At 35.0% G+C, this 10,209-nt stretch overlaps 1 protein-coding gene across 1 annotated transcript in view; it reads right to left on the reverse strand.

Moving 5' to 3' along the window:
- Window positions 1–513, reverse strand: part of LOC106466420 (ETS domain-containing protein Elk-3-like) — a 3,021-nt gene extending 2,508 nt beyond the window's left edge. Inside the window, exon 1 of the mRNA XM_013926707.2 lies at window positions 410–513. The gene's annotated coding sequence lies outside the window, so the exon portion shown is untranslated. The remainder of the gene's footprint in view (window positions 1–409) is intronic.
- Between the last annotated feature and the right edge of the window lie 9,696 nt (window positions 514–10,209).

Here is a 10,209-nt window from a genome sequence, read left to right on the forward strand (position 1 = left end):
ATATTTCCGTTAAATTAGTGTATATACACTCATATAACCCTGTCTTTATAACCATATTTCCGTTAAATTAGTGTATATACACTCATATAACCCTGTCTTTATAACCATATTTCCGTTAAATTAGTGTATATACACTCTTAGCTTAGAAATAATAACTATTAGAGAAAATGCATACTCTATAATAAATGTGAAATTGAAAGGCAGTCCTTTTTAAAGAAGTCTGAAATGTTACACAAAACTAGGCCGTTAGAAAGCTAAATATATAACTTCATTCGTCATTTCGAGGTTCACACATTAAATACTTTAAATTATTTCAAACCATTTAGTGTTAAATATACTTTAAGTAAAGTATGAAATTCTTATAATTACTAAATATATACTAATAACAAAACAACCCCAAAATTATGACCTTTCAAAGAAATCCTAACGTGGGAGGGAAAGGCATACACATAGAACCAACTCGTAGATCCCCACGACAGAACACGACAAAACAAACAGTAAATTTCACTTCACATACACCAAAGCACGTGGTCCATCAAATGGGAAATGACGACATAAAGGATTGAAATTATTACTTTTTTTTTTCTAACAATATCTGTTATCTAATACTCCAAAAGGAAATACCCCATTACACCCACTTGTCTCTCTCTAGTTCCATGACTCTTTCAAACCAACTCTGCTGTTGTGCTAATAATCCTTATAAAGCGATATTATACAGCACTACGTCATAAAGATTGCAGGATTCGGTAAAATAATCAAATCCACAAATATTTAGTTTTTTTTTTCATGTGCTAATCACGACACCTTTATAACAGTGCTTAAAACTCCACACTCAGTGTTAATACTTATAAAAAGGTTTGATGAAGTAATAAACGAACTATCAAGAAATAAACAGTAGTCGCAAATCATTAAACATGTGTGTTTATGATTGAAAAAAAAACTGCTTTTGAAAGCTAATTCAACTCCTGTTGACTTTATATATGTTTACGAAATAAATAGATAAAGGACCTAACATGATTTCTTAACTTAAAAAAAGATAAACTCCTACAAATTACCATCTCCAATTTTAAATAATGTAGGGATGCTCGGCATGGCACATTGCTGTATATTTTGTTCTTATTTTAGACGTTTGTATTGCTGTTTGGCCGTACGGGGTTTTCGCGTTTCATGACGAGCGCATGGCTTAACGTCTAGAATAATCACCACAGTTTTCTAGTCAGTGATGTTCCGTGCAAGAAATTTTCCCATGTGCTAAGGAAGTTCGGGTTAGAAATAGTTAAAAAATAATCCACCTGGTTAAAAGTAGACATTTGCAGTAAATTATGACGTAACCGATTTATCCAATTTAACTCTCATCGTATTGAAAATTTCTTGTAATTAACACTTTAGAAAATCGCTGGAATTGTACTCCTGCATAGCATGTCTTGACGTGTTCTTCTAGCTAGTACGAGCACTGTTCTTATCTGAACGGGGAAAAAAGTATATCACATAGATAATGTACACGTATATACAGGCTACGTCACATTACAGTTTTATCTCCGTAGAAATGACACTGTAAATAATCCAGATAAGATTACTCTAGAATAGGTTTAGTAGCTATTAAGCAGTATATAACGGTGTTTTTCTGGTTAAATATCACCAGATGTGGCATTGTTCTGGTAAAATATTATTAGACGTGGCATTGCATTGTTCTATGATGTAGATGTTATGAAATCAGGATGAAATAACACAGTTAGGAGACTGTATTGTGAAGTTTTTCTCAGATAAACAACAGCCACCAGGGATGAAATACTTCTGAAAATTTGTATGTTTTTCAAAATAATTTAACAACGACACATGTGTAAAACATCTATTTACAAGTAAAGATGATGTCATAGACATCGAAACAAGTCCCTGTTTTTTAATAATTATTTATTGTGTAGTATTTGAACTTTGTATTCCTGTTAATTGTAAATAGATTGTATGTTTTTTTTGTTTAATTTAAAGGGAAACGTGCCATTCGACATATGTCCACCAGGTGATATTAGAGTGTTTGTTTCGTATGACGTACATAATTATTTCATTGTTTCCACGGTAGGTGTGCTCATAACTCGTTTGTAGAAGTGTAGTCTGCGATCGAGTCTACTAATTTGAAACTAAAACAAGGAAACGAGGCCGGCGCCAAGGGGGGTCCTTGCCCGTCCAGTTTAGACCCTATACCCCCTTACCCCAGTTGCAGATTCCAAATCTTTACACGAAATTGATGAGAATACAAATCAAAAACTAAATCGAAATACATCTAAAGCTAAACATGATAATAATAAATAGCTCACACGTGAAGGTTTCTAGCGCCTTAATAATAATAACAACAATAATTAAACAAATCCGGGAAAAGTTCATTTGTATGGATATTTCATAATAATGCATTGTCATATAATTTATTAATTAATGTAATAGAGGTGAATACGAATTAATTGATTTAGGTTACCGTTTCCAATATCTTCTCACCCTCCTAAATAAGTGGGTACACCCATAGCGCACATTCCGTCGCGGGGACTGATGGGGAATCACTGTCTTACCACTAATAACACCATTTCAAAATGAAAGCTTTGTTGATCTCCAACTTTTGGTTTCTAGTCGACATCCTTCTTACTTGGCTTTTAATTATTTCTCCCCCCCCCCCTCCAAATCACTCGGAGCTCTTTCGTGTATAAAACTCTTATTATTTGTTTTACTTCACAATGGCATGCAATTTCGCATGGTGACCTTTTCTAACCTCTGAGTGTATATCTTGCAAGTGTAGACAAACAGTAAGATACACGATAAATGCCCCCAATGGCTAAATGGTAAGTGTGTAAACTTACGACGCTAAAAAACAGATTTCGATAACCGAGGTGGGCATAGCACAGATAGCCCATTGTGTAGCTTTGCGCTTAACACGAACAAACCAGGATAAAATAGAGGGGACACTCAGTAGAGTGTATACCTCCGCCACGCAGCATTGATCACATTCGGCTCTCAAAAAAAATATGAAAATGTGTCAGTATATCCGTCGTTACGAACGGACACGGACCATTTTTGGCACGACAATGAGTAATAATATTTTACATATGTCCACCAAATTTCATCAAAATCCGATCATTTTTGACTGAGTTATAGAATAAAAATAGTGTGAAAAATTGGTCCCCATGTCAACAGATAGGGATATTTTGGATTTCCTTGACCTTGGTGTGACTTTGACCCTCCAAAAACAAATCACTTTTAAGTTGGGTCATAGTGCAAAGGTATATCAACTTTTAGCCGTTTTCGAGAAATCTTGCTGCCAAACATGCAAACAAACGCACATAGGGTGAAAATATAGCCCCCGTCCATTTTCGGTGGCGGAGGTAATTATGTTCTTTCCTCAAAGTCTACAGAAATCACGTTGTAAAACTTGTGCACGAATCGTTTACAAACGTGTTGGAGTTTTGAGTATAATGTTGTTGTTGTTTTTTTTTTGGACAAAACAACAACAACAACAACAGAATCGTTTGCACTAAAAATCAGCGATACATTTTAAATAAACTAATATTAACTTTCGATCAGAGTGAAACTAAAAATCAACATTTTTCTACTTACGTTTCTACTTACGAGAGCTTTAATGTAGTGTAGACACCGACAATTGGCTACGACTAACTGATGTGGTAGTTACACTCAAATGTGCAGTGAACTACTAAAATAATAAAACTCAATTGGAGTATTTCATACTTAACAGTATGGCCACGGTGGTGACACATGCTTAATGGTGAATCAATATCCTTCATCATTACGACAGCTAGTGTACGTGTTTGCTAATAAGAACAGCATTGTCGTCGAATAGAGAAATGAGAAGACGATCCCTTATTCCACCAAGTAATTATTATTCTTAGCATATACTTCTCAAGGACTTTGATGTTAATGGATATGACGCCACAATTGTCATTCCTAATAATTGCGAAGATAACAATTAGATGTTCTGTATCGAGTCATGACACTTACAGCATTAAGTCGCCTGTCGCAACATAAAACTAAACTTTGCAAACTGCTAAACCTTTGTTTAGCTATTAATGTGAGTAAGAAACAGGTGAAAAAGAAACACGCTTTTCTTTTTACTTGTTTACCATGTTCAACGTATCTCGTGACACACGCAAAGTCACGAAGTTTATTCACGTTTGCTCGAGGCAGAGACGAATTATTGCGTAATCAGTTTCTTCTTCCCTTTACTGTTTTCTACTTTCATGCTAGCTGCTAAACATTCTCTTCATGCTAGCTGCTAAACATTCTCTTCATGCTAGCTGCTAAACATTCTCTTCATGCTAGCTGCTAAACATCCTGTTGTTCAGTTCCGATTTTTAAATGCGGTAAATCGATTGTAAAGCTCCTCCAATTGAACACAATTTAATAAAACAGAAACAGTCCTTTTGTTTCAATCAATACAGTCACGCGATACTTGTTTAAAATTAATGGTAGACAAAACGCAGATCCCGCCCAAAAGATTCTAACAGGTCAAAATTACATCAATCACCACAATACTTGTGAAACATGCAAATCAAAACTTAGGTAGAACAAAATAACTAAAATTAATATTTTATTACATTACTTTGCCCTATAAAACACGTTTTTAGTCATCGTCAATACATTTATTTTTATTTAATTTTTAATTATTTTAATTAATCATTATTTAATAATATTTTCCTACCATTTAAAATATTCTAACAATTCAAAAAGCTAAAAATTTTTCGATCTTCCTTTTTGGTATTGTAGAAAAAAAAAAATGTTAAATATATTTAGCATTATTGAATTATAGATAATATCCAATAGAGGGCTAGTGTATAATTTAGGCAAAGTTAGTGTTTTTCAATTCCACACCTCTTACTAAACATTGGGTTTACATCACATTGTAAATGTTTGTTTTGAATTTCGCGCAAATTTCGAGGGCTATCTGCGCTAGCCGTCCGTAATTTAGCAGTTAACACCGCCAACTCTTTTACCAACGAATAGTGGGACTGACCGTCTCAGGGTGAGTATGTTTGGTGGAATGGGGATTCGAACCCGCGGCCCTCAGATTGCGAGCGAGTATGTGATAAAAATTGCTTTTAAAAAGAAGATTTTAAGATAAACTATCACTTTTTTTAATTATAATTTTTCGTGTAATTAATTCAACTTACAAATTAAAATAAATGATTTTCTACGTGTATTAAGGTAATGGACCTTGTTTCTATTTGATGGTTTTAATACTATTTACGATATTTGTTTTCTTTACTATATCATCCCTAATTTTATTTTATATTTATTACACAGTAATTATATTTAATTTTGAATATAATTGGAGGTTTGATACAATTAAAGTATTTTAAGTTTTACTTGTTTTATATACTTGGTTTCATAGACTTGCATCACTGAATAGTGACAAAGAGGTTTCGAAACCGGTTACGTTTATGGTAAAGAAAGTAAAATACGATTTTTGAACCAAAGAATGTAACGAGAAAAAATCTTTACTTATATATATATATAAATATTGTTTATTAACGCAAAGCCATTGCGGTGAATGGAACCCCAAATTTTAGCGTTGTAAGTTAGTAATATAACCTGGGTACTTTAATTCTGATTGAGTTCCTGTTTGAAACTTGGTAAAAATATGTCAAAGGTAAAATTAGAGAAACATGTCATGTAAGCAAACGTAGAGAAAATGGGGAAATCCTTTTTTTTTTTCTTTTATATAATATGTGTCATTACATTCAATCACCCAATAAAGTTTCTTTAAAATACCCAGAATTGCCAGTAAAAAGTACATTTCTTCTGTTATTTAGTTTTCTGTCTATCCCATCCTAAGTCTATAACTTCATGTACTGATCACTTGCTCTGGCCCCCCCAGTGGCACAGCGGTACGTCTGCGGACTTACAACGCTAGAATCCGGGTTTCGATACCCGTGGTAGGCAGAGCACAGATAGCCCATTGTGTAGCTTTGTGCTTAATTTTCACAGTGAAATAAATAAGCTGTCTTCATCGTTTGATTCGTAAATGAACAAAGAAATATTTCTCAATTAACCCACTCTAAACTTCCTCAGAATCATTTTTAACCTCATCTCAATATTTTATAGCAGAAAAAACAACAGCGATTATGTAAGTAAAAAGATGGTTCCAGGGATGATAATATTAAAATGTTTTCGTTGTTTCATATCTTCGTTATAGTTCACTTGCTTCTTGTGCTTAAACTGCACATTATAGTTCACTTGCACATTATATTTCACTTACACTTGCACATTACATTTCACTTACACTCGCACTGCACATTATATTTCACTCGCACTGCACATTATATTTCATTTACACTGCACATTACATCTCACTTACACTCGCACTGCATATTATATTTCACTCACACTGCACATTATATTTCACTTACACTTGCACATTATATTTCACTTACACTTGCACATTATATTTCATTTACACTGCACATTACATCTCACTTACACTCGCACTGCACATTATATTTCACTCACACTGCACATTATATTTCACTTACACTTGTACATTATATTTCACTTACACTTGCACATTACATCTCACTTACACTCGCACTGCACATTATATTTCACTCACACTGCACATTATATTTCACTTACACTTGCACATTATATTTCATTTACACTTGCACATTACATCTCACTTACACTCGCACTGCACATTATATTTCACTTACATTGCACATTATATTTCATTTACACTGCACATTACATTTCACTTACACTCGCACTGCACATTACATTTCACTTACACTCGCTCTGCACATTATATTTCACTTACACTGCACATTATATTTCGCTTACACTTGCATTACACATTACAATTCACTTGCTTCTTGTGCTTATACTGCACATTACAATTCACTTGAGCTTTTACTGCTTATCACATTTCAACTGTTCTTTTCCACTGATCTTTTAGAGCCTCAAAACATGGATAACTTGTCGTGCAATTCACATGTAGAACGTAAAATATAACCACAATATCACTAGAACCACCATTCGTAATGGTTATTTTTTATCTGGCGTAAAGCTACACGAGAGCTATCTGCGCTAGCCGTCCCTGATTTAGCAGTGTAAGACTAGAGGGAACACGGCTGAAAGGGCAAGCATGTTTGACGCGACGGGGATTCGAACCCGCGACCCTCAGATTGCGAGTCAAGCGTCCTAACCACCTGGTCATGCCGGATCCCATTCGCTATGGATACTGTTAAAACGGTAAGGTTCAGCTACTCACCTAACAAAACCCTAAGTTAACAATAGCAGTTAACATCATGCCGGACCCCATTCGTTATGGATACTGTTAAAACGGTAAGGTTCAGCTACTCACCTAACAAAACCCTAAGTTAACAACAGCAGTTAACATCATGCCGGACCCCATTCGTTATGGATATTGTTAAAACGGTAAGGTTCAGCTACTCACCTAACAAAACCCTAAGTTAACAACAGCAGATAATGTGTTCAGAGAGAGGAAAATTGGCATGCAACCAGCAAATAAGAATCACTGAGTTTTCCTTAAGTGTGATAAACAGATAATAAACAGGTGAAAATAATGAAATTAGACTAATAATAATGATTTTACTGAAAGGTCAAATCCGGTGTGTAAAAAATAATAATATCAACGTGGAAAATATAATTAAAGTATTTATCATACGGGTCCTTGTTTACCCCCCAGTGGTACAGCGGTATGTCTGCGGACTTAAAACGCTTGAAACCGGGTTTTGATTCCCGTGGTGGTTAGAGCACAGATTGTGTAGCTTTGTTCTTGACTTCAAACAAACCAACAGGTCTTTGTTTGACACCAACCATTGGGGAATATGTTGTAATGTTTGCTTTGCCACTTCCTTAAAAGTACAGCGTCAACACCCTAATTTCACGTACACTGACCTAATAAAGAAGCGTAACATCACCAAAGTCTATCGTCAGGCGCTCGCATATCTAAAAGCCTACCAGGGAAGCAACAAGGCGTCACGTGACAATGTCTCGTGCTGTACACCTCAATCAAAACAGTATTTGTTGTTCACACGGAGAAACACGAGCTTATGTGTTTGTTCATGAAAATTGATGCTAGACGGATTGATGAGCACTGGTATTGTGCGAAAAGCCTCGTCGACACTAGATAAAGCAAATGTAGTGTGGTTAACATATTAGAACATATTCTCTTTTGCTCTAACTCTTAGATTTTCAGGATTACAAACAAACGAACAGCCAGATACGAGTTTTATAAAAGATTAAAACGTTGTTGACGCAAACTAAGAATATATTTCAAATACGCAAAAGCAGTGCGACAAGAGATAAATCAGTACAAAAATATAATTTTTTTTTGATTAACTGAATTTCTTTGAAAAAGTTATTTAAAAAAAATTGTAAAATCCCTCTTTGTGGAACCTAACGGCTGTCTGTCTGTTTTAAACACAGATGTATAAATTCCATTCCACACTCAGACAATAGCCCAAAATACTTTAATGACTCATTTTTACACGCAGAAGCCTTCCCTCCTCCTCCTCATAGCTCGCATACCACGTGCTTTGAACACGTACGTGTAACAGTGCACAACGAGGCAGAACTTTGGCTGCGCTGTAAGCAGAGTTTTACAATGAACTTCTAGAAGGAATTATTATCTCCCAACATATTTGAATGTTTACAAAGTTTCAACAAATAGCCTCGGGAGAAACATAAATCACTTTTCTTTACTGGCCATGACACGAGTATTAAACCACGATTTTTAGGGACCTCGGTTAATATGGTAAATAATGTAGGCTTAGCGTATCGAAAGGAAGAAAGAAGTGTTAAAAGAATTGTAATTACCAACGTTTAAATGTCGCAACAAAATATTGTACATTTATTGTTATGTACTTAAACACAATGGGCTATCTGTGCTGTGCCCACTACGGGTATCGAAACCTAGCTTTAAGCGTTATAAGCCTTCAGGCTTACCGCTAAGACACTGGAGTGTAACTGAGAGAGAAGATCAAATGCACATGTCAGCTGTTTAAAAAATGCTACATTTGATAACCAAAACAATGCTGAAAACTTTCACTGTAACCTTTGGTTTGTCGAAGCCAATTTTGAAATTGCGTGACAGTTAAAGTGACTGTTAATGTCAGCTGTTTAAAAAATGCTACATTTAATAACCAAAACAATGCTGAAAACTTTCACTGTAACCTTTGATTTGTCGAAGCCAATTTTGAAATTGCGTGACGGTTAATTTCGCCCTTCCATAATTAGTTTAGAATGTATCTATAGTAAGATATGTTTCGGTAGTTTTTCTAAATTTCCATGTAGGTGTTGTGCATATAGTTAATTTTATCGTAGTTGTAAATCGAAAATCGAAAGGTCATAAACGTGTATTAATCCCTTTGTTTAGACGCCTCACCCCCACCCCAGTGGCTCAGCAGTAAATGTAAGGGCTTATCATGCTACAAATCCGGTTTCGATACCCACGGTGGGCATAGCACATACAGCCCATTCTGTAGCTTTCTGTTTATCAGCAAAGAAACAAACAAACGGGGTTTTGTAATTTCTCTAGGTAGCCCCTATCTTGTCAGGTGTTCTTGCGTTAAGGTACGAAAACACCGCTAACAAATAAACTACTCCACTAATGGCCTATGACAAAGTGGCCATAGAAACTTTTCTTAGTGATCCTGTTACTCGTAATTAAGACTGTTTATTATTAATTCTTACTGTAGAATTTCAGCAGCTTTTCTGGCCATCTCATAGAAGCTTGTACCAGTTTGGCTGAGTGTTTGTGTTCAGTCAACCGAAGCATGAAAAAGCCCATCTCAAGGGGTGATGCATATTTGCACAAGTTGGTATGAGGTGGGGTTCCCTCCCTTTAATAAGTCATCCTATAGTCACTGTCATATGTAATATATATATTATTGGATAACACCCTAAGATTCTACACTAGTAAGGACATCCTATAGTCACTGTTATGTAATAAATGGATTATAGTATAACTTAGTAAGATCCTACACTAGTAAGGAGATCCTATAGTCATTGCTGTATGTAATAAATGGATTATAGAATAACACACTAAGATCCTACACTAGTAAGGACATCCTATAGTCATTGCTATGTAATAAATGGATTATAGTATAACACACTAAGATCCTACACTAGTAAGGACATCCTATAGTCATTGCCGTATGTAATATATGGATTATAGTATAACACACTAAGATC

Source organism: Limulus polyphemus, unplaced genomic scaffold (assembly GCF_000517525.1).
Source record: "Limulus polyphemus unplaced genomic scaffold, Limulus_polyphemus-2.1.2 Scaffold2253, whole genome shotgun sequence".
Lineage (NCBI taxonomy): Eukaryota > Metazoa > Arthropoda > Merostomata > Xiphosura > Limulidae > Limulus > Limulus polyphemus.